The sequence below is a fragment of the Aptenodytes patagonicus genome, chromosome 1 (assembly GCF_965638725.1).
Source record: "Aptenodytes patagonicus chromosome 1, bAptPat1.pri.cur, whole genome shotgun sequence".
NCBI lineage: Eukaryota > Metazoa > Chordata > Aves > Sphenisciformes > Spheniscidae > Aptenodytes > Aptenodytes patagonicus.
The window spans coordinates 5,605,363-5,632,728 of record NC_134949.1 but is presented as its reverse complement, the minus strand read 5'-3'; the positions used below and the strand labels follow the sequence as shown (position 1 = coordinate 5,632,728).

The 27,366-nt window shown below is 41.1% G+C and overlaps 1 protein-coding gene across 1 annotated transcript in view; it reads right to left on the bottom strand.

Annotated features, from left to right (window-relative positions):
• Positions 1-27,366, bottom strand: part of CELF2 (CUGBP Elav-like family member 2) — a 572,845-nt gene that overhangs the window by 452,691 nt on the left and 92,788 nt on the right. The window contains exons 2-3 of the mRNA XM_076351732.1: positions 16,072-16,114; positions 15,324-15,359 (exon numbers count right to left, since the gene is read on the bottom strand). The gene's annotated coding sequence lies outside the window, so the exon portion shown is untranslated. The remainder of the gene's footprint in view (positions 1-15,323; positions 15,360-16,071; positions 16,115-27,366) is intronic.

Here is a 27,366-nt window from a genome sequence, read left to right as displayed (position 1 = left end):
AAAGTTTTTTCCTGAAACCTAAGTAGTTACCTAAGTTAAGGGTTTAATCTCTTAGAATCGTTACTCAGTTAAAGAAGAGAAACAGGCTGTTTCAGAAGTTAATTTGGGCCCAGGACTTTGATATAAAACTTAAATTTAGATAGACAGGACCTCTTTCTGGAAGCCCTTCTCTATGGACTGCATGAAGAATGCTTTGGCATAACTTGAAAACTGGTTCATATCAGATGTCTAATCTGCTGACCTGAATCCCACTGCTAAAGCGTATGGTGCAAACACCCAATTGGTTTTGCCATGAGTAGAGGCTGTTATTACTATGGCCATTCCATCTAGGAATCAAATACACATTCATAGTCTAATTTCAATCAACCTCTTGGAGTACAGATCATGCTTTGTCAAAGTCAGGCTGTCTAGGAGAAGACACTTGTGTCTCTCCGTACTGCACAATACTACAGTTACCTTCACATTCTAGGTTATTCATCCTATTAAATATTCATAGAATCATAGAATCATAGAATAGTTTGGGTTGGAAGGGACCTCTAAAGGTCATCTAGTCCAACCCCCCTGCCATGGGCAGGTACAACTTCAACTAGAGCAGGCTGCTCAGAGCCCCGTCCAACCTGACCTGGAATGTTTCTAGGGATGGGGCATCCACCACCTCTCTGGGCGACCTGTGCCAGTGCTTCACCACCCTCAGCATAAAAAATGTCTTCCTTATATCTAGGCTAAATCTACACCCCTTTAGTTTAAAGCCCCTTGTCCTGTCACAACAGGCCCTGATCAAAAGCTTGCCACCATCTTTTTTATAAGCCCCCTCTAAGTACTGATAGGCTGCAATAAGGTCTCCCCAAAGCCTTCTCTCCTCTAGGCTGAACAACCCCAACTGTCTCAGCCTTTCTTCACAGCAGAGGTGTTCCATCCCCCTGATCACTTTTGTGACCCTCCTCTGGACCCGATCCAACAGGTCCGTGTCTGTCTTATGATGAGGGCTCCAGAGCTGGACGTGGTACTCCAGGTGGGGTCTCACCAGAGCAGAGTAGAGGGGCAGAATCACCTCCCTTGACCTGCTGGCCACGCTTCTTTTGAACCAGCTGTCCTGGTTTCGCCAGGGATAGAGTTAATTTCCTTCCTAGTAGCTGGTACAGTGCTGTGTTTTGGATTTAGGAGGAGAAGAATGTTGATAACGCACCGATGTTTTAGTTGTTGCTAGGTAATGCTTACACTAGTCAGGGACTTTTCAGCTTCCCATGCTTTACCGACTGAGAAGGCTGGAGGTGCACAAGAAGCTGGGAGGGGGCACAGCCAGGACAGCTGACCCAAACTGGCCAAAGGGACATTCCATACCGTGTGACATCATGCTCAGTACATAAACTGGGGAAATCTGGCCGGGGGAGGGCCGCTGCTCGGGGACTGGCTGGGCATCGGTCGGTGGGTGGTAAGCAATTGCATTGTGCATCACTTGTTTTGTATATTATTATTATCATTATTACATTATTATTATTATTGTTATCATTATTTTATTTCAATTATTAAACTGTTTTTATCTGAACCCACGAGTTCGTCTCACTTCTACTCTTCCAATTCTCTCCCCCATCCCACTGGGGGCAGGGGGGGGAGTGAGTGAGCGGCTGTGTGGTGCTCAGTTGCCGACTGACTGAGGTTAAACCACGACAGCAGCCCAGGATACGATTGGCCTTCTGGGCTGCGAGCGCACATTGCTGGCTCATGTCCAGCTTTTCCTCCACCAGTACCCCCAAGTCCTTCTCGGCAGGGCTGCTCTCATTCCCTTCATCCCCCAGCCTGTAGTGATACCAGGGCTTGCCCCGACCCAGGTGCAGGACCTTGCACTTGGCCTTGTTAAACCTCATGAGGTTCCCACAGGCCCACTTCTCGAGCTTGTCCAAGTCCCTCTGGATGGCATCCTGTCCCTCTGGTGTGTTGATTGCACCACTCAGCTTGGTGTCATCTGCAAACTTGCTGAGGGTGCACTCAATCCCACTGTCTATGTCATTGATGAAGATATTCAACAGTACCGGTCCCAGTACGGACCCCTGCGGGACGCCACTTGTCACCAGTCTCCATCTGGACATTGAGCCGTTGACCACTACCCTCTGGATGTGACCATCTAACCAATTCCTCACCCACCGGACAGTCCACCCATCAAATCCATACCTCTCCAGTTTAGAGAGAAGGATGTTGTGGGGGACAGTGTCAAAATCCTTACAGAGGTCCAGATAGCCCTTCCTGTGTCCTCTGGTGTAGTCACTCCATCCTAGAAGGCCACTAGGTTGGTCAGGCAGGACTTGCCCTTGGTGAAGCCATGCTGGCTGTCTTGAATCATCTTGCTGTCCTCCACGTGCCTTAGCATAGCTTCCAGGAGGATCTGTTCCATGATCTTGCCAGGCACAGAGGTGAGACTGACTGGCCTGTAGTTCCGCAGGTCTTCCTTTTTTCCCCTTTTTAAAAATGGGGGTTATGTTTCCCCTTTTCCAGTCAGTGGGAACTTCACCGGACTGCCACAACTTCTCAACTATGATGGATAGTGGCTTAGCAACTTCATCTGCCAGTTCCTTCCAGACCTGCGGATGGATGTCATCGGGTCCCATGCACTTGTGCACCTTCAGGTGCCTTAGATGGTCTTGAACCTGATGTTCTCCCACAGTGGGTGGCTCTTCATTGTCCCAGTCCCCGCCTTTGCCTTCTGTGGCTTGGGCAGTGAGGCTCGAGCACTTGCTGGTGAAGACCAAGGCAAAGAAGTCATTGAGGACCTCCACCTTCTCCGTATCCCGGGTAACCAGGTCTCCCGTTTCGTTCCAGAGAGGGCCCACATTTTCCCTTGTCTTCCTTTCATCATCGACGTACCTATAGAATCTTATCTTGTTGCCCTTGGCGTCCCTGGCCAGATTCAATTCTATCAGGGCTTTAGCTTTCCTAACCTGATCCCTGGCTGCTCGGACAATATCTCTGTACTCCTCCCAGGCTACCTGTCCTTGCTTCCACCCTCTGTAGGCTTCCTTTTAGTGTTTGAGTTTATCCAGGAGCTCCTTGTTCATCCACGCAGGCCTCCTGGTGTTTTTGCCTGACTTCCTCTTCGTTGGGATGCATCGCTCCTGAGCTTGGAGGAGGTGATCCTTGAATATCACCCAGCTTTCTTGGGCCCCTCTTCCCTCCAGGGCTTTGTCCCATGGCACTCTACCAAGCAGATCCCTGAAGAGGCCAAAGTCTGCTCTCCTGAAGTCCAGGGGAGTGAGCTTGCTGTGCGTCCTCCTCAGTGCCCTAAGGATCTTGAACTCCACCATTTCGTGGTCACTGCAGCCCAGGCTGCCCTTGAGCTTCACATTCCCCACCAGCCCCTCCTTGTTGGTGAGAACAAGGTCCAGCATAGCACCTCTCCTCATTGGCTCCTCTACCACTTGGAGAAGGAAGTTATCATCGACGCATTCCAGGAACCCCCAGGACTCCTTTTGCCCTGCCGTGGTGTCCCTCCAACAGATATTGGGGCGGTTGAAGTCTCCCATATGACTTCACAAGCCCAAGGATCAGGGCTTGTGAGCGTGAGGCTGCTCCTATCTGTCTATAGAGGGCCTCATCTGCTTGGTCTTCCTGGTCAGGTGGCCTGTAGCAGACCCCCACCGTAATGTCACCTGTCCCTGCCTTCCCTTTAATCCTGACCCATAAGCTCTCAGTCGGCTCCTCATCCCTCCCCAGGCAGAGCTCCATGCACTCCAGCTGGTCATTGGCATAGGGGGTGACACCCCCTCCTCATCTCCCCTGCCTGTCCTTCCTAAAGAGCCTGTATCCCTCCATCCCAACACTCCAATCATAGGAGCCGTCCCACCACGTCTCCGTGATGCCAATAAGGTCGTAGCCCTGCAGGCGTGCGCACGTCTCTAACTCCTCTTGTTTATTCCCCATGCTACGTGCGTTTGCATAGAGGCATTTAGGTTGGGCCCCCAATGAAGGTGACTTACTGGCTGGAGTTTCTTTGTGCTGCTCTTCAGGCACTCTCCTGCTGACCTGTGATCCTTCTCCAGGCTCTGGGCATCTATTGCTGGCCCTGGCATCAAACTGGCAGGAGTGGGATGGGTGAAGGTTCCTCTCCCCCGGCATCTCTAGTTTAAAGCCCTCTTCACCAGTTTGGCAAGCCTATGACTGAAGATGCTCTTCCCCTTCTCTGACAGATGAACCCCATCAGCCCCCAGTAGACCAGGCTTCTCAAAGCGAGTCCCATGGTCTAGGGAGCTGAACCCCTGGCTGTGGCACCAGTCCTGTAACCATTTGTTGGCTCGCCAGATTCGACTGGCCCTGTCAAACCCCTTCCCTTTGACCGGCAGGACTGATGAGAAAACTACCTGCGCTCCCGAGTCCCTTGCCGCCGCTCCCAGGGCTCTGTAGTCCTTTTGATAGCCCTCAGACCGCTCCTGGCTGTGTCACTGGTGCCCACGTGAAACAGCAGCAGTGGATAGTAGTCAGTGGACTGTACGAGGCTCGGTAGCCTCTCGGTGACATCCCTGATGCAAGCCCCCGGTAAGCAGCACACCTCTCTAGAGAGTGCGTCCGGTTGGCAAATGGGTGCCTCCGTACCTCTCGGAAGAGAGTCGCCTACTGCTGTCACCCGTCGCCTTTTCTTAGTTGTGCTGGTTGCTATAGGGGGAGCAGATGGGGCTGCCTTATTCAGCTCATGCGTCTCTCCTGGTGTGCCGGGTCTTTCCTCTTCAGTCTGCAGAGCGGTGAAGCGGTTCTGCAAGGGCACCTCAGGCTTCGGGGGAAGTCTCTTCCTCCTGGTGGCCCTTGCCTTTGCAACCGTCCATTCTTCTGCATTATTGGCCCCCCCAGCTCCCTTCTGTGTGTTCTGGTGGGGGAGTTTTTGGCTGTTTGGCCATGGGCTGTGGGTCCACTGCAGACTGCGCTTGGAACCAGCTATCTAGCTCCTTCTCTGCCTCCCTGATGTTACGCAGCCTTCTCACCGCCTCCTGCAGCTCAGCCACCTGCTGCAGGAGGTCCTCCACCTGGGCACACCTTTTGCAGGCAGGTCTGCCGCCTGTCCCTACCCCAGGAGAGAGGTCTAGGCACTTCTGCAGCCTGAGGTCTGCACTGCAGTCTCTCCCTTCAGCAGTTCCGTCTGCGTGGAGGCATCAGCCGCCGCTGGGGTAGGTGGTGCAGAGGCCCCAGCTGGAGCCACGGCCTTTACCCCCAGATGAGTGCCCACCATCCTGCCTTGAGGGTCGGGCAGGATGAGTGCCCTTGACCTGTGCCCAGTTGCTGGGTTATGCGTATGCTGAGTCTCCCACTTGGCCCGTGGAATGCATCTCCTTCAAGGCGGCGCCCTCCCTGCGCGCCCTTCCGTGCGAACTCCCGCGCCACGCCCTAGCTGACGCGCCACGCCCTGTTTGCCCGTCCTGTTGGCAGCGCTCCTGGTGGCAGCGCTCCCTGGGGCTGCCTTTAGTGGGAGTGGGGGGTGGCAGCCGTTACTCCTGGCCCTGCCCACGCCTCGTCAGCCGCCCTGGTGAGAGCTGCCGGCTCCCAGTGGGTCTCTGCGCTCCCCTGTGGGTTCCCCTGGCTTAGGAAACCCCCCATACGCCGTGATCTGCCACTCTGCTGCGGGACGCGCCTGCACCGGAGCTGATCGCCTCTGCGAGTGACCAGTATTATTATTATTGGTCCTGTATCATTTGCACCCTATAGGGATGCAGACCAGAACTTCAGTGGAGGCCTTGCACACAAAGCAGAAGAGTGCAGCCCTGCCATATGAAAGGTGTGATGGAGACAACTGAATGAATTGAGAGCATTCTGCTATAAATGTAGGTGAAATCCAACAAGGCTTGTTGTAAAACTACTTGCTTGCTCTTCTACACAATACACATCAGAATTTCAGCCTAGCATCGCAACCAGGCAGTAAATTCTATTTGAATATTGCGATTTTGTCAGAAGATTTGTAAGACTTCAAAACTGCAAGCAGCAAAGAATATAACACATCTGTAGGGAAGTTTTGATGGTTAATGACACTCCGAGTGTCTTATTTCTACCTCTGAACTTGTCAAGCTTCATCTTCCATTGCCTGGATCTTGTTATATATTTTTCTGCTAAATTAAAGAGTCAATGATTATCAGAAATTCTTCCCTCTGCAAGTATTAGATTCTGATCAAGTCAGTTAACTTCTCCTTATTAAGTTAAATAGCTTGAGATTCTCTCTCTCTAATTAATGTACAAGCTCATTCTATGCACTAAGCACCTGTTACAGCAATTCAAATCAACAAAAAACCCTGCAACCATCTGAACTTGCATACTATCAAAATAAAGCAGGATAAGATTAAAATGAGTCTTTCCTGACAGTCCATCTCCTCTTTTCTGGACAGAAGAAAGAGAAAATGTATGTCATACAATAGAAATCACAATGGTGACAATAAATGACATAGGAAAGTTTACTGTGTACACAAACTAAGGAAAGGAAAGTCAAACTTACAGGCAGACAACACAGAAAAAACAAAATGGTTTTCTATTCATGAATATTCTCTTCCAACTTAGGACACAATTTTACACCAATGAGTAAAATATACCCAAGAACTGTATATTTCTTAGAAGTAAAATCACAAGATACTGGTATACAAAAAGGAAAATTGTAACACTGAGAGAAATTTTAACAAAAGAGGTTTTTTTTTCCAATCTGATGTCTAATATATACATTAAAAAAAGGTGAAAATAGAGGAATGATTCAGTGAAACACAAGTTTGGCATGCCTTCAAGGTCTTCTGATGGATAGATAGATGAAGCTTAGGTCCACAAACCTAAAATTAGTGCCCTAACAGTAGTGGAATAGAATGTATCCCTGAGTTATTCAAGCTAGAACAAACAAACAGATGGGAATATGTAGCTCCTGTTGTCCTGATGCCATTAGTCATATTTTTCATAGCTTTGGTTTACAGGGCAACAATGTATTTTCTTAAAATCCTATATTCAGTCCAGATAGATAGTTTTTATTTATAACCAGTCAAACCTTGCTTGGCATGAAGATTTGAGTTACATGTTTTAATTTGAGTTTTATAAAGGCTTTTTTTCAATTTGTGCCCATTGTCACTGGAATGAATCAAGAAGGGTAGTGCCTGCATTACTAAGAGATACTGCAAATCAGAGGCAAACAATTATATCCGAAGAGCACATCAGCACAGGGTGAGAACATTGGCTGGAATCTCAGCAGGGCAACGGATGTAAAGCGCAGGTTTTCCAACGTCTGCATCCAGAACCTGCAGAAATCAGTGGGAGTTTTTGGTAAGTGCTGGTTTGAGGGGTTGGCTATTGGAAATGGCCATATAAAAGCAAGGAAAAAAACAAACCCAAGCATCTGGAATCATTCAATGTCTCATATCTTATAAACTAGAATTTACAACATAGTGAGTTAGAACACAGCAAATGGCTCAAAAACCATCAAAATTCTGAGCCAGTGGCATTTTGGCATTCATAAGCAACATAGCACCCCTTGATAAAGTTTTCCAGTGGCTTAGTGTATGTTTGGATCAATAGCAAAAACACATTTTAACCTGGATAAAATGTTGGCATTATGGTAATAACGAGCCTCTATGAGCGTCTGGGCAGTGATTTGGCTCGTGGAAATGGAAGGTTGGTAGTGAGCAGCCTCAAATGGCTGACCTCGTTTTGACATGCACATTACAAGTCATCATCGAATTTGATTGTAACTAAGTGCCAGGCCTTCCAACAAGCTGTTCTGAGATTGTTCGTTTGGAGTCCAAAATGAATAACTTTAGTATGGCTAATTCCTACAGTTTCACATATTGTCAAGCAACTAACATGATTTGTAGGAAATTTAAAACTGTACACAGCTGATCACACATACTGGGCTTCCTCCATTATGTCAAGCAGAGTGATTTGTCTAGAGGGAAAATGTGGGACAAGGTTTGCAAGGAAGCTGCTGGTGGTCAAAAGATAGACTTACAGGGTTTCATTGGGTTCATTCTGTTTCAGTATTTGATTTAAGCCCTTTTCTACACCAAGCACTGATCACTAAAAATTGTAACACCTGGATGTCATCGTTAACCATATTTTCAAGATTGTTCATCTTATTTTCCATCCTAGAGATGCTTTGGTACTGTCCCTGGGTGGGAAGAGCAGCAACGTGAACATGTAACATGACACTTGAAACTTCTGTTGGAAAATAATAGGCATTTAGATAATGCACCTAGAAGCTCTTTCCAGACATTTTGTGACTAGAGGGAAAACACACAGATCCGTGTTTTTCCTTCCACAGAAAAACAAGAGTGTGTGTTTACAGGAACTTTGAAAAAGATTGGAGGAAATTGGAGGCACAATCGGCTGGCTTAAGAAAAACATCAGTATTCACTGTACTGCATTGCATTTAGCAGTGCAAGCTAAATTGTGTTCATTTTAAACTTTATGAAGCTTCTTCTCCATTTTGAATTGGGATAAGATAAACTACTTCCAGGGGCTGGTGTAAGAAGGTGGTGTTAATTCTTTTTTTATATGAGAACATGACACTAGGCTTCTCAAATAGCACTAGACATGAATGTATGGGCAAATGAATCAAACTCAAAGGATCACGTTTGGCTCCAGATTTAGACTTTAAATGTCAAAAATATAGAAGTAATCGGTGCATTAGGTGTGTAAGTTCCCATCACAGCCAGGGGAGAGGCAATCAGCAGAGTCAGTGAATCTTATGTGTGTGCAATAGCTTTTTAGATACCTCTAACTGCATGAAAAGTGCATACCTAAAAGCAGAATCTTAATCTTACATTGAATCCTAATAAAAAATTTGCCACAAAACAGATTGCATCATTTGCCTTAGTCTTTTCACGTGCACAGACAGGAATAATAATTAAAAAAAATTACCATGCACATTGTTAAACTGGGGAACAGTGGATGTGTCTAAAATGTAAAATTGATTTGTAGTCTGTAGCAAATCACTGGATGGAAGCAGTTGTTGTCAAACAAGTTTAGCCTCGACACAGAGCTAAGTTCAGCTTTTCCATTCAAAATACTGTCTGAACTGTCATGTTTCCATTGTGATTGTTATGCTAAACCCAAAGCACCCAGATATTAGGCCTATCTTTGCCACTAATTTGATAGCGCTTTTCAGGTTTGGGTCTCTCCCACATCTTTGTCTTATGCCTACCGTATGTCCATGACCCTGAGTTCAAAAAGACCTGCAGTAATAAAAATTATTACTAGTAACAATAGGCAGAGGTGAGGTTAACATCAAGAGATACTTTGGTCAAAAGCTGTGTTGCATTGGTGTCCAAAGTCTGGGTTTATGAAAAGAATAAAATTCCTATCTAATAAGCTATATTAACAACAAAAAGAAATATATCAAGTAAACATCTCATTCATAGATCATGGCTGAACTATGATAATGTAGAGTGGAGAAAATACTGTCTAATCTGCTTAAAAATCTGGCCATGCTGCTGTGCACTCACAAGTATCTCAAGCAGGAAATGATGGAAAGCTCCACTGATTCCAAATAACTCAATTGTTTTTCCTTTTCTAATCAAATATCGTCATAGTGAGGAACCAGAAAAGCGTCATTCAGCAGGCAGTGTTGTGAAAGCATGAAATATGGCACTTCACTGTTAATGTAACATTAAAGATTAAAAATGTTTATTACCTGTTATTCTTCTGTTAATTGTTTTGTGTAGAGAAAAATAGAAGTTGCTGCCTTAATGCATAAAAAAATCACAATGTGCATTCATAGTTGAGAGCAAAGGGTTGGGGCTATGAAAATTATGTAAATGATGGATTTCAGTGAAAGAACTTTCCAACCCTTAGGGTCTTCAAACAGCATTAATTCAAGAAATTAGATACAAAATTTAACTTTTTCATGTTAATAATGATTTCATAAGGAAAAACTCGTTAGTGAAGGTGACAAATATGAAATTCTATTGAACATTTAAATTCAGGAATCTTATTATGTGCCCCTGGGATATATTTACACAGCCAATGACTCTCTGATGTTATTAAGTAATTTATTTGAGAAAGTCTCCATTCATGAGTTTACATAAGAACAATATCAGGTTTACAAAGGCTTGTGTTGTCAGTTTAGCAAATACCTAATTCACAATGACTTTTGCTTAAGATTTTCATTAGGTTGTTCAATATTGTTTGATCATTTAATGTCAGCTTCATAAGATCATAATTTCCCCTATACAAAAAGAGGAAATTAAAAGGAGAAATAAATTAAAAAGAGTGAATTAAACTTAAATTTAAATCAGCTTCACCACAAAAGAGAGGAAAGCAGTGTCATCACTTGTGGTTATGCTTTGCTTGGGTACAAACTATCTACATTTGGCAACTTGGGGTTTTGCTGTAGTATATTTCTATGCCAGCAACACCAAAAATAATCTGGAACGTTGCATATGGTTCACCTGTTAGGGGTTGATTTGTGATCAGTATCAATTTCTGGCAGCATTGATTAGAGGGACCATCAATTAGATAGGCATGGAAATGAAAATACCTTAGGTCTCTTGATTTCTATGCCTATTTGTGCTGTAGTCTATGGCCTCCAGCCATTGTTGCAGGCAATATGCAAATATAACTAAAGATGACAATTCCTGCATCAAGGACCAGAGTGGATATGACAGTGAGAAGTAGCACAAGATCCCTTGATGCTGAAAATAGAGCTGGTCAAAACTGTCAACAGAATATTTGTCTTCTTACAGAAAATGCTGGTTCATCAATACAGAACTATTTCCCAGGAAATGTGCTGATTTTGCTCAACTTTGTAATGAAATACAGGCAAGCCTTGAAATCTTCATTGTCTACTGGCTAGATCCTTCACTATCATTCCTCAGAGACCTCCCTGGTCCCCGAGCTCCATCACAGGGCTATCTATGCTGGAGGTGATTTGATACAGTAAGTGTTTGAAATCACAGCTGGTTGCTGTTAAAACCTGCCTCTGGCACTTTTGCTCCTCCTCAGGATGGTTCTTACTCTCCCATCACCATGTTTCCTGCACTCAGGTGTCTTTCCACCCTTGTATCTCCTACCCATTCAGGCTAAAACTGCAACACATCACCCTTTCTGTTTCCATGGGAGGGATCTGATCTGTGCTCCAAGGCTTGTCTCTATCCCTTCCCATATACTTCATTGCACGTGTCCTAAGACAGCTAAAACTTAAAGGACAACCTGCCTATGTGTTAAATCTTTTGCTCTGTGGCAACATGAAACCCTGGCCTACATGTAACCTTAGGCCAAAAAAAAAAATTCAATTCAAAACCAATATTACAGCAACTACCGAATTGTGTCACATTTGACTGGAGTATTAGCTGCCTGGAGGATCTGATTCAGACACGAGAAGGCAAAAGTCTTTTTCCTGGCGACATCTCCCACGAGAAATGAAAATATGACTTACAAATAAAACATGCAGAATTATGCAATGACTATCTTGACCAAAACCTATCTTTCCACAAACCTAGATGACTATTTAATCTTTCACTTTTGTTCTTTACTGAATACATATATATAATGAGAGTGAACAGGAACAGGCAGGCAAGATGAGATTCAAAATGGCCATATTTACTAAACACATGCAGCACTCAATTGTATCTGCATTTGTGCAGTGGTTCTCTGACAGAGTGTTTCTCTGATGTTTTAAGAACTTCTGAAACGCAGGAGGGCTCTAATCTATATAAAAATAAAATCCATTAGTGTCCTGGTTTTGGCAGGGATAGAGTTAATTTCCTTCCTAGTAGCTGGTACAGTGCTGTGCTTTGGATTTAGGAGGAGAAGAATGTTGATAACACACCGATGTTTTAGTTGTTGCTAGGTAGTGCTTACACTAGTCAAGGACTTTTCAGTTTCCCATGCTCTACCGACTGAGAAGGCTGGAGGTGCACAAGAAGCTGGGAGGGGGCACAGCCAAACTGGCCAAAGGGACATTCCATGCCATGTGACGTCATGCTCAGTACCTAAACTGGGGAAAGCTGGCCGGGGGGGGCCGCTGCTCAGGGACTGGCTGGGCATCGGTCAGCGGGTGGTGAGCGATTGTACTGTGCATCACTTGCTTTGTGTATTATTATTATATCATTATTGTTATTATTATTTTATTTCCATTATTGCACTGTTTTTATCTCAACCCACAGGTTCGTCTCACTTCTACTCTTCCAATTCTCTCCCCCATCCCACCGGGGGGTGGGGGGGAGTGAGCGAGCAGCTGTGTGGTACTCAGTTGCCGACTGAGGTTAAACCACAACAATTAGTAAGTAGGACAGTCACAGGATAGGGGTGGGTACGTTAAGAGAAGTTACAAGGCTGGAAAGGTAATAATCCTGGAAACAACTTTCTTGTAAGTAAGGAGCTCTCAAGAGGAAACCACAAGGTTCTTAATGGAAAACTGAGAACAGAGGAGATGAGAAATGATGCAAAATTAGGCAAGGGTTCATAAGCAAAGAACGGTGGTGCTATTCAACAATACCCAAAAATCTTAACATCACACATATTACAAACCCAATCTCATGCCCTGTGCTGAGGTACTAGAGGTAGTAGTGGCTCTACCTCCCAGCATAGCCTTGCACATCTTGTCCTCTTCTGGCAGTGTACATCCAGAAAGCCATGACAAAGGGATGTTGATGTAGTGGAGGAAGTAGAAAAATGAGAGTGGCCGTAACTTTAGACATGCAATATAGCATGAGTAATAGACATCTGGAAGCATTGTGTTTGGTTATTGGAGAAGGACGCAAAAAAAACAGAGAAAGAGATTTCAGATGTTGAAACTATGAAGTTGTTTGACTGGATCAATATTAAGGTGCAGTTTGGTTGAGTAAGGGAGAGAATGTAGTTAGAGATGATTCCACATGATTAGTTGCCTGAGTGCTGAAAAATAAAATAAAATCATTGAAGTTTTTCATATTAAAGCATTGAGTGAAACTGAAATTTGCAGCACCAACAGAAGTAGAAGGACTGGTTTCACCCAATTTGTGAGAGCACAGAAGAATTTATTCTGAATACTGTCACAGCATGTGCCCCCCACAGGGATTGCAGTCCTTGGTTTAAAAAAAATTGTATCTACAATATTTTTTAGAAAGAGATAAAGACCTCTGATTCCCTTCCCTTCTTCAAGACTAAAGGTTGGCTGTTTATGGTACTGGTGGTATTTACTACCTTTCTACCAAAGTCTTTAAAAAATCAACAGACATTTAAAATTAAGTCTTTATGATGACTCTCTTTTTAACTTGAGTTAGATACTATGCGAGTGGGGGAACATGCTTACTCATATTTATAAGTGATCACATGTTATTCCAGCTCGACTATAAAGAGCTACTTCTCAGACTCGAGATGGTAGGATTGATTTAAGTGGAGGACACTGAAGCATAGTGCCTGACACATCACTGTCCAAAACACCTCTTCTACAGAGGTCCCTCATTGTAAGGAAGAACCTGGCTACCCGAAACCAAGACTGGCTACATGGAGGAGGACTCTGTTTCCATTTTTCTTTGTTTCATGGAAGAGAAAAAGAACCCATATGGAGGACAGTGCCCTTAACCATTCATGGTCCCTGGGTCTGCTCCTGAAGTCCTGTGTTAACTCCTTGGTGTCATTTGTTCCCAAAATCATACGAGAAAGTTCACCACTTGGGTCCTCATGTTCCCAGAGAAAATGAAGCATTTCCTACACTCTTCATAGTTCTGGGTTGCTGAGGAAATGCATCTTGACTCCCCATAACCTTGCCCAGTTCCTTTTTAAACTACTGTGTATCATCTGCTTGCTCCAATGACCTTCTAGTACATTGGCAGTTGATGACGAAATAGTATTATAACTGAATTTTTCACAGCAGTAAATTTAGCAGTTTGATACAAAATGGAATCATACAATACACAGTTAGAGAATTATGTCAAACTCTGATTTCTTAATAGTTGCACCTAGTGTTTCTCTACTGTTTGAAAGCAGTCTTGAATATTGCTCAGGAAGTATTACTGCTAAGGGAAGATAAAGAAGATGTATTTCTATTTCTTAAAGGTGAGACAAACAGGTCTTACATAAAATTTCTCTAGCTTCAGATAAAACAAAAACTATCAGACACACAGTATGGGGATATGCAACTACATGTTATCTTTCCTAACTAAATTGCCAGTTGCTTAACTGCTGAATAAAAAGCCGAACAGACACAGTCAGGATCATATATCTGTACTAAAAAACTTGAAATTTCATTTTGATTATGTTGTACACATTTTTAGAATCCTAGAACTCATATTGCTTACACTTGACCTCTGGAGTTTGACAAAGTTTGGCCTTGCAAGATTGTTTCCATTGGATGGGCCAAGTCATTAATATGAGCCAGGGATATTTTTAATACTAACTTGATTCTTTCTTTAGAAATATGTACACGTATGCTCATTTCCAGAACATAAAAGAATAAGAGTAATAGGCATTTTTTTTCTCAAAAATCTTCCACTCCAGCTTTTTACTCAAAAAAATTCCTTGTTTACGCTTCTTCTTAGAAACAGAACTTCACTATATACAGCAAACAGACAGTCTAGGAAAAAAAATCCCTCAGACCACCTGACTGATACAATTTTTCCAACAGTCCAGTAAAAAGTGCTACCTAGTGTAAGACTTGAAACAGAATCAAGCCCAGCAAGTAAGGCCCACAGTCTGTAATTTAGTCATTTGGAAACCCAATGTAAAAGAAATCATGTTTATCCATTGGATGAAGTTACCAAACATTTTCTTGCAATATTCATCCTGAATGTTGTTAGACCACTTTCCCTTACTGGATCGATCTATCGATCGATCTACTATCTACACACACGGATATGCACCCCCACCCCCCACCCCCAAAGGGTGCTGGGGTTTCCATGCAAAGTAGGAGAGAACAAAGAGAGTTACAGTGGCATGTATTTACAGAAACGTGATGGTTTTAGCTAGATGGTTATAGTACATTATTTAAGTAAATTAACTATGATTTATAGCAGCAAATGAATAAGACAAAGCTTGTTTAATGTATCTCCTGCATTAATTGTCTCCAAAGTCTGTTCCATTTGTTATCTAACAAGGTATGCTCCATTATTGTTTTTATCCAGTTCATTGCTTGATTCTATCTGTCCTTTCAAAATTAGCTTGTTTAATCAGAAACCACTTTTGCTGGTAGTTCATTTCACATAAAAAGGAGGAATTTTTGTTTACTGGGAAAGTAATTGCATTATAATTTTGAAAAGAAAGAAATATGAATTGTAATAAATTATTTCTTAAAAAATACATGGGAGCGTGAAAACCAACAAAGCCAAAACAAATTAAAAACTCTAATGAATGAAAAGGCTATAAATAGGATATGAAACTGGAAAGAATAATTTATCATTGTAACTTACCTACTCCTTGTTATTCTGTTGAAAAGAGCTGAATATCTAAGGAAAAAAGAAAAGATTTATGTACTTGCTAAATGATGGTCAAGTCAATATTTATATTAGTTGTCATTTTTCTTCTAGCTTTTCAGCCCTTGTAAACAGTAATTAAACCTTTATTATAGAAAGTATAATTTAACCACAGGTTGGGAGTCCACAATTCCATTTCAGTTATTGATTAAATTGTATTGATAAAGTTTGCATGATTACAAGTAGACTATACTAAAGTTCAACATATTATCTTTTTGCATGCATCTGTGTATATTGAAGTGAAGGAGAGAGAATGCAGAAATTGTATTCAAAACTCTGGGCAATATACTTTGGGTGTTTATACAGGTGATCTATCCCGTATATTTTACTGCTTCCCAACATTTCAATTCACATCAAACTGTAGGATTTTTTTTCTTTTTTTACTAATTAACTAATATTTTATTGATAATCCTGGGGTTTTTTTAGCTAAAACAAGGAAAACAACAAGTATTAAACATATAAGAAATAACTGAAAGGAACTATGAAAATTTCCTAAAAGAAAATAAAACACATAAAAAAGAATGTGCAAAATTAGTGTAAATAAAATTATAGAAATTGGAAACAAGATCTGATCACTAAATTATAATCTTTTATTATAATTTATTGTAATCTTATATTATAGAGAGTAGAAGAATAGAATAATTAATATGAAATTCTGAAGTCTTAGGGAAAACTTGAATCTTACCTGTTCAGTTGATTAACACCTTGAGCTCTTTCTATTTGTAGACCTGACAAAGAAAAATACAAAATGAAACTAAATACACTAAATGATGTGAGAGAAATGGTTAGTTACATTGATTTAGCCTGATTTTATTTATCTGAAAATCATTCAGGTTTTCCTTGTTATTGAATTGCATTTATGATAACAATTCAGGCTTTGATCCTTAAATTTACACATTTGGGGCCTGAAGTAATAATAATTTGGGATTAAAAGGATCCAGTTCTTATCTACATACCAAACAGGTTGTTTATAGTGCAGTTTATTCAGTGAGTATACTCAAATTTAGTGTAGGGAGATTGATAAAGGTAATCAGTGAACACTGTATTGGCTTGGAATAAAGATGAAAGAAAATGCACCTGACTCAGCAAAGATAGGAGTTTAAATGCCAGATTATCCACATAAGTGTGTCAGTAAGAGGAATTTCATGCATGACATGCTAGAATGGGCATTAAAAATGGTCAGGACAAAAATCATTAACAGTTCCATAAAGCACATTGCTAAAGCATATGTATAGCGTCACATGCAAATGCTCTCAACAACTTCAAAAGGTCTATTTGCATGCTCAAAATCAGGCTTATACGTGAGCAAGACAAAAACATTAGGCAGTTTCTAAATGCTGTTTAATACTCAATGTATAGGAAGCAAAAGTTTTAACATGCTACCAATATCATGAGGCTTAAAAAGACATTATAAAATGACCGGACTGAATTTTATTTCTTTCGGTCACTAGTGTGGAGGTAGCTACTGGGGACCACAGCAGGTACTACCCAGGTACTAAGCAGACCTTGCCCATCCAAGCATCATGAGAGAAAATTATTGATGTACTGAGTGGTATATACTGTTGCTGTCCCCACGGTGACTGGGTCGGTGTCTTATTGCAGAAAAAGGTATTATCCCACCTGAGAAATGGAGCTCTGATTAAACCTGAGTCAATGCCTATTTAGGAGGGTTATTACCTCCATAAAGTAGGGAATGAATAGTATTTGGATAGGAGCAACACAGAAAATCACTTTGTCCAGTCAAACCAAAATATTTTAAACAGATTATTTCCTTTTGTTAACTTAAGTACAAAGTAGCATTGCACCTGCTCTCCAGCTTCATATCAGATGAGAAAGAATTTTGATAATGATGTAGAGTCTCTCAGGCTGCCCCAGTCATAAGCTCTGGGTTTCTGATTCAGGACACCTGGGAGAGCATAATCCTACTTGAATATGGAGTCAGTGGAAATCTTCAGCTAAGTGTTGGTGGCAGGAAGCCCCGAGAAGCAGACAAGGTAAACTGTGACCAGTCTCACAAGTGTTTGGATTTTTGCTGTTTGTGTTCAAGTGATCCAACCTGAAAATGCTAAAAACAAGGGTGGAAGTACCAAGGATTTTCTTATGACATTTCTAGTACTCTATAATTCTTTTTGGAATATGAATAACATCAGATTGACCTATCACTGTTATTTCTACTGCTTCCATTTGCAGCCTGAATCTGGAAGGAAAAGGCCATATAAAGCACTCAAAGTAGTTTTGCATTTATTTGAAACCTAACACTTGAACTAAAAATACTGAATAGGTAATATTAACCTCAAAATTATTGGCATATAATGTCTCTTAGACTGGTGGTTTTGGGGTTTTTTTTGTGCCCGGGTACACATTGTTGTGGCTTGAAAGGCTCACAAAATGAAATCAAATATGTCCACATTAAAGTCCTCAAGCAGCTTATTCCCTTTGATTTTTAGTAGTATGATTTCTATCTAGGATCATGACCTTGTAACAATTTAATCCTGTCCAGCTGACCCTCTACCAGTGTCTCATTCTCTATCCCTACTGCTCAAGTTCCATTCAGGTTTGGTCCAGAGACCACTTATGTACAATACACATAGCCATCACAGTAGGTATTTAGGTAAAAGGTGTGTTACGAATGAAGGCAATTCTTTCTCATCCCACATAGGCTACTAAGAAGTGAGATGGTAAGCTACTTCTGGTCTGGTGCCTTTGGGTTGTTTCCTCCTTTATTAATTAAGGGAGCCATGAACTAAAAAAGTCCTTTTTCCTCTGCTACTGGCTGTTCACTTCACGTATATCCGTTTCTGACTTTTCCCATTTGCCTCCTCTCTGTCTGGTGTGTCCTGTCACCTAATGCAAGAGCCATCCTCTTCATTGCCTGCCATTGTTCTGTGTACAGAACCAGCCTGTCAAACGGGCTCTTCAATACCGACATAATGGAGGTTAAACCAAGCTAGATAAAAACCCCAGAAAACAACTGTAAACTAATTCCGTTGGTGCAATCCAAGTCTTTGACAGACTCACATGAGAAATCAGATGAGAGCATAATTTACATTATTTAAAATTGTTAAATTAAATATTTTTTTTTTTTTTTTTAAACCTGGACAATACAGGGCTCCGAAGTTTCCTTGAACAACAGCTCTACTGCAAATTGACCTGCCTGCCTACTACATTCAAAAAATTGTTTTTCTTTTCCTGAATGGAGACTTTTCTTTGAAAAGAATGAATTCAATTTGTGACTCACACTGTGAGCATTCTGCATGTGATTCTGAAGTTTTTGAATCTTTTAAATCAATAATAAAACCATTTTAATTTGGCTTAACTTTGTAGAGCATGTGTATTTGTAATTCTCAATGATCATGAAATAAGGTAGCGTTACAGGTCCGGGACTAAGTCCTCTGAGTCATCTCACTTCCCAGTTTGTCTGTTTTGGGCTTCCCAGCCTGTGATGGGAAAATTCCTGGTTTTGGATCAGCCTTCATAGTTCAGACAGATAGAGTCAGGCTTTTGCTCAGAACTGAATGAGGCCACCGGTCTATGAAAAAAAGCATCATGTTATTATAATATGTATATTGTCCAATAACAAATCAGGAGCTTTAAACCTATAAAGCTTGGGGCTATAACCTACTTCCCTACAGCCTCTACCTCACCAGTGAGTTTTGTAATATTCCCATTCCCACATCTGCTTCCTCAACAATTTATACTTGCTCCAGGTAAGCTTTAAGAGATACTTTGGCAGCACTAAAAGCTACATGCAGCTCAGGGACGTAACTGATTAGCTAGTCTGGGCTACAGATGTTCCAGTATAAACCTTTTGTGTCGGCACCTTATTCATTAGTGATTGAAATCCCTTTCCTTTCAAATAAGAGTTCTTTCATGTAAGATGCATCATAACATCAGCATAACGATGATTACTCCAACCGAAATGTTCTGGTTACTTTTCCTGGCTATCAGAGTTCACTGTTTGCAAATCTTTGAAGCAATTTAGTCACTAAATTACATAGTTCATAGAATCCCTGAGAAAAAATTAGGGTGGAAGGGACCTCTGGAAGTCGTCTAGTCCAGTGCTCACATGCTTTGCTCATTGTAAATGAAGGTTCTTTGATAAATTTCTACTGAATTTGACTCTAAGTGCATTTGTAACCTCTTGTAAATGCACATTAAAACATGTTAAACTATCCTGATGGTGATTTAAGACTATTTGCCTTGTTTTACAAATGGGATAAGGTGGAGCATGCAGAAGGTCAGATAACATGGGTCAGCTGGCAAGAAGTATGTCAGCTGAGTGCAGTTGCTCAGGCGCTGGCAGTCATGTAAGCATGTCCACAGCAAGCACCTAGGGAATTTGAAGATGAGTTCTCAGGCTATACACAACCAACTTCATAGTGCTAATAATTCATAGCTGTTAAAAGTTAAACAACTAGAATTATGGTGATACAGTCCTTTATACTTTACTTAACTAATTGAAATTGGTTAATTAACAATTTCAATACCTGGAGAGAAATATAAAATCTATTGTGCTGTTTGGCATTGTGCTTGCACTGGAAATGGCTTATACATCCTCTATTCCATATTAAATGGGGTATATTTTGGACACAATTGCTGTTAACAATTATTTAGGGGTTTTTTGAGAACTCCATTTTCTAGACTGACACTTCAGTAAATTTTCTGTGCTTACGCACAACTGAAAATAGATGAAATCCAGAAAATTAAGTAAGATTAAAATGGTTTTATTACTGATTTAAAACTGTGTTTCTCTGTGCATAACACAAATTGTCACCCAGATACAAAAGTGAGAGACAGAAACGTGCAAGTCTATTTCACATTCGAAGCATACACACTGGAGTGACAAAACCAGATTGTTTTGCCCATAACTAGAAGGCTGAAGAGCAAAATCTCATTAAGATTGGTATATGGAAGTAGGCTTACAAGCCATGCATATCCATGAATAGGTTAGTTTAAATGTCTGAGAAATAGATGGATTTTCAAATATCTGGCTGACAGTCTTGGATTTAGAAATACAAACTAAGATGAACTCAAAACTTGATACTCAGAAATAAATCTGTCTGGAAATGGTGTTATGAAGAAATGAATCTACATTCTAGAAAGACTGTTTTTTAAAAACTGTTCTGATCTTCCCATGACTCGGCAACATGTGTTTATCCCTGGCATTCTGGTGGATTTGGACCTAATGCATGTGTTCTCACATGGCACCTCTGAAAATCTGATTTGCATGAAGTGTAGCTTGCATAAGGTGTTTAAAAGATTTGTCAACAGTAGGAATATTACTGCTGAAGGAATATTCAAAAGGCTTAGACTTTCATGCAGTGTATTCTGTAAAATCAGACTTACATGCTCATAAAACTAAAGCGTGTCTTTCCAGTGTTTATTTGCAATAGCAACTAGTTGGTACCATTTTCTAATTTTGTTTGGTTATGTATCTATAATGGTATGCTATATACATTGTCTGCCCTTATCAGTTTCTGAACCTTCTTAATGCTATACAACTGCACACATGCAGAGAATCATAGAATCATTAAGGTTGGAAAAGACCTCTAAGATCATCGAGTCCAACCGTCAACCCAACACCACCATGCCCACTAAACCATGTCCCTAAGCGCCTCATCTACACATCTTTTAAATACCTCCAGGGATGGGGACTCAACCACTTCCCTGGGCAGCCTGTTCCAATGTTTAACCACTCTTTCAGTAAAGACATTTTTCCTTACATCCAATCTAAACCTCCCCTGGCACAACTTGAGGCCATTTCCTCTCGTCCTATCGCTTGTTACTTGGGAGAAGAGACCGACACCCACCTCGCTACAACCTCCTTTCAGGGAGTTGTAGAGAGCGATGAGGTCTCCCCTCAGCCTCCTTTTCTCCAGGCTGAACAACCCCAGTTCCCTCAGCCGCTCCTCATCAGACTTGTTCTCCAGACCCCTCACCAGCCTCGCTGCCCTTCTCTGGACATGCTCCAGCACCTCAACGTCCTTCTTGTAGTGAGGGGCCCAAAACTGAACACAGTATTCGAGGTGCAGCCTCACCAGGGCCGAGTACAGGGGCACGATCACTTCCCTGCTCCTGCTGGCCACACTAGTTCTGATACAGGCCAGGATGCCATTGGCCTTCTTGGCCGCCTGGGCACACTGCTGGCTCATGTTCAGCCGGCTGTCGACCAGCACCCCCAGGTCCTTTTCCGCCAGGCAGCTTTCCAGCCACTCTTCCCCAAGCCTGTAGCGCTGCATGGGGTTGTTTTAACCCAAGTGCAGGACCCGGCACTTGGCCTTGTTGACTCTCCTACAGTTGGCCTTGGCCCATCGATGCAGCCTGCCCAGGTCCCTCTGCAGAGCCTTCCTACCCTCGAGCAGATCAACACTCCCGCCCAACTTGGTGTCGTCTGCAAACTGACTGAGGGTGCACTCGATCCCCTCATCCAGATCATCGATAAAGATATTGAACAAGACCGGCCCCAAAACTGAGCCCTGGGGAACACCGCTCGTGACCGGCCGCCAACTGGATTTAACTCCATTCACCACAACTCTCTGGGCCCGGCCGTCCAGCCAGTTTTTGACCCAGCACAGAGTCCACCTGTCTAAGCCGTGAGCCGCCAGCTTCTCTAGGAGAATGCTGTGAAGAAGGGGAGGGAAATAGAAATTGCCCTTGATGTTTGCTGCCAGCCCTTAGGTTTGTCCTTAAACCTAGGAGAAAAAAACCCTGAGACAGTTTCTAATGGCTTTGGTTTTATATTTTGGACTGGTATCTCATAGGTGGTTATTTGATAATTCATCTGAGAGATAAAGAATTACCTTACTGAATGAAACTCTAAGCAGTTAATTGTTGGCCTGTATCTTATCATAAGACCACATTGGCCTTGATTGGATACTGAAAACAGCATAGATGCAAGAATTCATTTATATATTTATTAATTCAAGGTTAGAACACTAATACAAAAGTCAACACAGTGTATTGCTATGAAGATATGAAGCAATCAAAATATGCTGTTTTTACACTGAAGCAGTTGCTAATGCGTAGCACACAGACAAAATACAGAAGAACAAAAGAGGCAAAATCATTGAAAATTAAGCTTATTTTTCATTAATTTTGTCACATATGAACTCAGGTAGGTTTGAACTTTGCAGTCATTGTAGTGTATTCAAAAAATAATAATGCAAAAATTTTCCATGACTTCAATAGAATCACTGTTGTATTAGTAAGTGAGCTCTCCAGTGGACAAAATAATATCTGTAAATTCCCATGAATTTTAACCCAAAATGTGGCAGCCTGGCATGATTAAAAGCTCTAAATTCTCAAAGAGCAACATGATTAAAGCAGGATTGTAGTCTTGAGTGGCACCTCACTGGTTTCATTTGCCAGTATTGTTATTTTCCAAGGTAATATTTGATTTACAAGAAAAATGCTTTTAAGTCACACAGTAAGTCCTACAATGTATCCACAAGTATAAAATCCTCAAATTGCCTTCATTTGTCAAATGCTAAAGCCCTACCTGAGACTATTCAGTGGCAGAGTAGGAATCTAATGACGGCAGTAGGAAGGAGGAAGGTTAAATTTATAGAGGTTTTAGAGGCTATACCTCTTGTCTCTCCTTCCTTGTCCCCCTCCTGACTCCCTTTAATTCAGTACTTTGACCACAGTAATGCAGTTAAGCTTCAGTATATGGCACAGATGGCTCATAAGTCCAGTCACCATGATTTTATTGAAACCTCTCTCGTGTTAGTAATTTGAATTGATTTTAAATTCAAAATTATTAGTGCAGATGATGAAATACTGAGCTTTAATGTTAACCCAACTTTCCCCTTATGCTACACTTTCCCTCCCAAACTGTCACGGTTTTTCCCTTGCTTACACTATAGTTGCCTCCATTTTGGTTTTTTGCTGCCTATAGCTAAGGTTCAAACACAGAGAATGAAGGTATTTTTGGACAGAAATAATAATGAATGCAGCCTGGATTAGAAATAAATGTGAACAACACTTTACAAGGAGGCGATTACCCAAACTAATGCCTTCTATTTTTGCTTTCCTAATATAAATCCAAGTTATAAAATATTATCAGTGAAAAAATCTTAGGTGGTTATACATAGACTATGATAATGAAACTATCATAGTGCATGTCAGACTACCATTTAAGTCAGTGTTGTACAACAGCTATGGACTGATAGGTGCAAAGATCTGGTTGTCCTAGATAAGCCAAGTGTTGTTTTTAATAGTTAACTTCATTTTGTAAAGAACCTCAAGCTCAAGAAAGAAGCTCAAGTACAGTCAAGGTTTTGTCTACCATTTGTTTCAAGAATCTGGATCAGATCCTTAAATCAGAGCCAAATGTGAATAAAAGCAGTAAATTCTTGGGCAATAAATCCTCAGTGATCGGCATTACTCAAAGACGGGACCTGCTGGAACATCTTCATAACATTTTTTTTCCTTCCTTCTCCTCATGTGCAACATATTGCAGTAATCAATTAACATGATGGAATATTCCTGCACTGAGACCTTCTTGTAACTCCCATATGGTCAGAATTTGATCTTAATAGCTCAAATTTTTTTTTTAGAAACTGAACTCATCCCGCACATTAGTGATGATGGAAAAATAAACCTAAGCTTTCAGAGGGGATTAGTGGTTTTCAGCCCATTGGTATTGGGTTGAAATATTTTGGAGAAGTCTGGTACTCAGAGAGGACTGAGCATCATTTACCTGCATTTGAACCACCAAACTGGACAAGCAGAAATGGAGGTGCCCAGTTTCATCACTTGCATTTAAAAACACGGGCCTTATTATACCTCTTTAGAACAAACATATAAGCAAAGTTGTTGATCTCTTGATCTTGTTTTAATAATTTATCCCTGCCCATCTCATCACACCCTTTATTTGCTTTTGTAACTCAAAAGACTTTGATTCCACTGTAACAAAGCAGAAAATTCTGACTTATAACCTGAGTAATACCAAGTAGACCTTGGTTCATATAAAGAAAGGACAGTAGCTGAACTTGTGTTTCTTTCTGCTTTTAGTTGTTCTCTAGTGGGGTTTAGAAGTGTTGCAAAAAGTCATAACTCGAAGCTTGACTAAGTCCTTTCATAATTCCTTTCGAGGAATCCCTAAAGGTCCACAACTCTGCAACCAGTAACACCAAAGTGCCCTGACCAAACTCCACAAAAATTCTCCTTGCCATTACTTCCTTTGGAAGAGTTGTAGGAACTGAATTTTACGTACTTAGTGCACATTAGTCTTGTAATAAAATTTATTACAAATAGATTCAAAAACTCCCATTTTCTTTTTTTTTTAAAGCATGATGTCAAATTAACTGTCCACATTCCTTAATTTTTTCCTATATCTGACAAGAAAATATGATGCAATCCATACTGTTCTTTCTAAATAGACATGGGGAGGTGGAGAAATTGCTTGGTCCATGTATATTCCAGCGGAGGGTGGCAGTACACTACCACACTCCCACAGTAAAGGAAAAGTTGTACAGTAATATTTGTGGCTTGCATCTTCATGGGAAGAATACACCATGCAGATGAATATGTTTTGGGGGTGAGATGGGAATGGGACTGGTAAAGTAATCCCCAAATCACTTCAGCAACCTTGCTCAATCCACTCAATCTCCATCTCTCATCTGAAATATTTTTCTTCCATAATTTCCATCAGCTGATGACTACAAACCATTATAATACTCCTGAGGATAATCATCCATGAGAATGAATACTAGCATATCTGAAAATGGGAATCTCTACTGATTAACTAATAATAGCAGAACCATTAACTTCATCAATAACAAACAGCAACATATTCACCAACAGTGTTATGCGGGTTAAACTCTAGAGGAGGAAAGGAGCCACGTTGTGGCAGGATGCATTACATTTGCATTTTCATGGCACTATGAACATGCTAAATGTCTCTGCCCTTTCCTCAGTCCAGTTTTGCTACTTTGGTATTCTTCAAAATTTGAAATGCCTTGTTGTCTCTGCAGTAGAATGTGGATTTCTCTGATACCTTCTGAGTCTTCCCTTATTCTTACTCTGTTGGTTTTGTTTTTGTTTTTTTCTTCCTTCCTTCTTTTTTTAAAGTAGAAAGCAGTTAGGAAATTGTACATAGGCCAGCAAAAAAAGGCAAGGGTGTATTTTTTTCCCTTTGCAAATCTTTTGTAATCTTCTGGTTGACAGAAAAAGTAGCAATTGGTGCAGCCTATTTTAAATTACTGCAGTGAAAGTATTTTAACACATCGTCAAACCTTTAGACCTTTGTGATTCGAGGCTGCATATTTTTTGGATGTGAAGAAATATTTCAGTGAAAGAAGAAAGCAATGCATAATAGGAAGACTACTCCTTCGTTATGCAAATAATGAAAAATTATTTGTATACAGAGCATGATTTCTTTAATGCGCTTTTATTTTCCCTCAAGAATTTAAACCAAAGGATTATGCAGGTCAAGAAGAACTTGAAGAACAAAAGCCATTCATGATCAAGCTCTCAATATAGACTTATATTAGTAAAAACATTTGAAAAACATTTTTATAATAGTAATCTAAGTAGCTTATGTTAACTTCTCTAGTAACCAAAGCCAAGCATAATTTTCATGCATTCTTTCAGAAGGCAGTCGTTATTTAAAACATGTAAAATATGTAAGCAGTGTTCTGGAACATCTTTCTATTAAGAAGAAAGAAGTTGGAAACGATGTCAGAAATTTTAGGTGAGGAATGACATGCCCCTTCACAAAAATAAAAGATTTTTTCAAAGAATTAAGGGAATTAAATATTTTCACTCAAAACTGTTGTCAATAATAATTCCTTACTACTACCTTAGTAGATTTCAAAGTGTTTGAGATCCTTAACAGTATCCTATCTGTCATAAGGAGATCTAGACTGGGGTCCTTGAATTTATTCAGTCATCTAACTCACTGTAGAATCGGTAGATGCTGAGTACCTAACTATGTTTGAGGAAGTAGAACTTGTGCTCATCTACCTATCACGCAGTTGTCAGAGCCAAGAATTGGGTTCAGTTCTTCCACAGGACTTTATATTAACTAGTGGCCTCTTGAAAAGTCTTTGGAAAGCCTTTGGAAACCTTCCACAATACTGAACCTTAAAAAATCCAGAAGGTACTACTATTTACAATGGGGAGATTGTGTGTAAGGGTGGACAGGACTTAAATATCAGCCTAGAAACATCATTGCTTCCAGACAGTCAATTATCAATGATTCAATTTTCTTTTGTAATCAGATCTCCAGTTATCTGGCAAAAAAACTTTCCAAAATCTAAGAATATTTCAGATGTGTTTTCTCACCTGTGAGTAGCTTCCTCTATAACTTCTTGTAACGTTTTCTCCCCAACTATTCCTACAGGAAGTGAAATGCTTTTCAGCAGGTCTTTAACTAGTAATTAACTAGCATAAAGTGATGAAATATGGGGGAAGAAAATAGCCAGGGTGATCAGAAGCTCCAAAGCATTGCTTGGTTATCATTAGGATTATCTTATGAATTAGTTTAGAGGGAATACATTTCCCACAGCTAGGGAAACAGTTGTCCTTAAAAGTCCCTCCCACTTTTTTAGTGTTGTAGGGACTATGGGCTAAAATGCATTAATCACTGAGCTTTCTGCTAGCAAAGAGAGTTGATTTCCCCCATGGAAGTGGAAAGCTGCCATAGATATATGAGCCATACTCCATGCTCTTTTGTCTCTCAGCTGTGTGCATGAGGCTGCAGCCAGCCCTGGTAGATGAGCAACATTCATGGAGTTCATTTGGAGAAATGCGTTCTGGCTATTGGCATCCTTCACGCATCTGACAGAACAAGGGCCAAACCTCAAAAGATATTTAGGCAACCATATTAGTCGAGCTAGAAACACATTTGCTCTCCATAGATAATTTTGCCCCACAGTACTAATAGGTTTTATTAGGCCAATGCACCATTCATGATAAATCATTGGGTGAATATCCTGGAGGTTGATCTGCAGATGGTCTGACTGCTTCCCATGAG